This window comes from Aristolochia californica, unplaced genomic scaffold (assembly GCF_029961685.1).
Source record: "Aristolochia californica isolate CCGP_79_NKW_82.1479 unplaced genomic scaffold, dmAriCali1.0.hap1 SCAF_446, whole genome shotgun sequence".
Lineage (NCBI taxonomy): Eukaryota > Viridiplantae > Streptophyta > Magnoliopsida > Piperales > Aristolochiaceae > Aristolochia > Aristolochia californica.
The window spans coordinates 7,501-10,000 of record NW_027182155.1 but is presented as its reverse complement, the minus strand read 5'-3'; positions in this window follow the sequence as shown (position 1 = coordinate 10,000).

Below are 2,500 nucleotides of genomic sequence, written 5' to 3'. Positions count from 1 at the left end.
ACACTCGCCTGGGCAGCTGGTCACATGCGTCGCTCAAAGGCATTTTGCAGGCCAGCACCGGCGGATGCACGGGTCAAGCGGGACGGGACGAGCGCAGGGCTAACTTTTGCCGGCACACAAAAACACGAACCCGAAAAAGGCAAAAAAGGGACATACGCACTGGCGACACGCCCGTTTCGCCTGCCACCCGTGCACACTCGCCTGGGCAGCTGGTCACATGCGTCGCTCACAGGCATTTTGCAGGCCAGCACCGGCGGATGCACGGGTCAAGCGGGACGGGACGAGCGCAAGGCTTGCTTTTGGTGGCACACGAAAACACGAACCCGAAAAAGGGACATACGCACTGGCGACACGCGCGCCCGTTTCGCCTGCCACCCATGCACACTCGCCTGGGCTGCTGGTCACATGCGTCGCTCATAGGCATTTTGCAGGCCAGCACCGGCGGATGCACGGGTCAAGCGGGACGGGACGAGCGCAGGGCTTGCTTTTGGCGGCACACGAAAACACGAACCCGAAAAAGGCGAAAAAGGGACATACACACTGGCGACACGCACGCCCGTTTCGCCTGCCACCCGTGCACACTCGCCTGGGCTGCTGGTCACGTGCGTCGCTCACAGGCATTTTGCAGGCCAGCACCGGCGGATGCACGGGTCAAGCGGGACGGGACGAGCGCAGGGCTTGCTTTTGGCGGCACACGAAAACACGAACCCGAAAAAGGCGAAAAAGGGACACACGGACAGGCGACACGAAAAAAAAGGGGTCGCCCTACCTAGGTGGGCGCAAAAACCCCGTCGGCCAGGAGGTTTCGCCAAAGTGTCTGTACTGTCACACAGGGTCAATAGCACGGGCATGGCCGGCCGCCGCACGTGCAGCGGCTTACGGACGCACGGTTCGGCGGCACAGGTGCCTGGCGGCTTTAGCACCTTGGGGTGGACAGGCCTGGCGGCAAGGGGGGCTAGGCACCTTGCTGCCAGCCGGCAATGGTGCACGGGGCGGGGCGCCACACAAACACGAAAGAGGGACAAGAGCGGGGCGATGGTCCACAGAGACGAGCCATGCACGGGGCCCGTGATCGCCGACACACGCGAACGCGGACGCGGACAAGGACAAGGACGCGACGCGCGGCGCGCGTGCGAGGTCAAGAGGGGCGCGCGCACGAAAACGCGAAAAAAGGGGCTAGCGGCCGAGAAACGCGAAAAAAACCGGGTCACCTACCTAGCCGAACGCCTAAAATCGCTTCGGGCAGGAGGTTTCGCCAAAGTGTCTGTACTGTCACACGGTCCGTACGGGCGCAACCCCATCGCGCGCCAGCACCCCTTCCTGGGGGCGCCCGCCCGCCAGGCGCCTGGCGCCCCACGCGCGCGCGCCCGGCGCCTGGCGCCTTGCCCCCCACGCGCGCCCGGCGCCTGGCGCCTGGCGCCTCGCCCCCCACGCGCGCGCCCGGCGCCTGGCGCCTTGCCCCCCACGCGCGCCCGGCGCCTGGCGCCTGGCGCCTCGCCCCCCACGCGCGCGCGCGCGTGGCGCCTTGCGCCTCGCCCCCCACGCGCGCGCGCGCGTGGCGCCTTGCGCCTGGCGCCTTGCCTCCGCGCGTGCCTGGCGCCTGGCGCCTTGCCCCCCACGCGCCTGGGCGCCTCTTTTCCGCCTGGGCGCCCTGGCACCTTTCCGCCTGGGCGCCTGTTTTCCGCCTTGGCGCCCTGGCGCCTTTTCGCGTGGGCGCCTCTTTTCCGCCTGGGCGCCATGGCGCCTTTCGGCCTGGGCGACTCTTTTTCGCCTGGGCACCTCTTTTCCGCCTGGGCGCCTCTTTTCCGCCTGGCCAGGGCGCCTCTTTTCCGCCTGGGCGCCATGGCGCCTTTCTGCCTGGGCGCCTCTTTTTCGCCTGGGCGCCTCTTTTCTGCCTGGGCGCCCTGGCGCCTTTTCGCCTGGGCGCCTCTTTCCCACCTGGGCGCCCTGGCGCCTCTTCGCCTGGGCGCCCTGGCGCCTTTTCGCCTGGGCGCCTCTTTTGGCGCCTGGGCGCCTACGCCAGGGCGCCTCTTTTCCGCCTGGGCGCCTCTTTTTCGCCTGGGCGCCTCTTTTCCGCCTGGGTGCCCTGGCGCCATTCCGCCTGGGCGCCTCTTTTCCGCCTGGGCGCCCTGGCGCCTTTTCGCCTGGGTGCCTCTTTTGGCGCCTGGGCGCCTACGCCAGGGCGCCTCTTTTCCGCCAGGGCGCCTCTTTTTCGCCTGGGCGCCTCTTTTCCGCCTGGGCGCCCTGGCGCCTTTTCGCCTGGCGCCTCTTTTGGCGCCTGGGCGCCTACGCCAGGGCGCCTCTTTTCCGCCTGGGCGCCTCTTTTCCGCCTGGGTGCCCTGGCGCCATTCCGCCTGGGCGCCTCTTTTCCGCCTGGGCGCCCTGGCGCCTTTTCGCCTGGGTGCCTCTTTTGGCGCATGGGCGCCTACGCCAGGGCGCCTCTTTTCCGCCTGGGCGCCCTGGCGCCTTTCCGCCTGGGCGCCTCTTTTTCGCCTGGGCG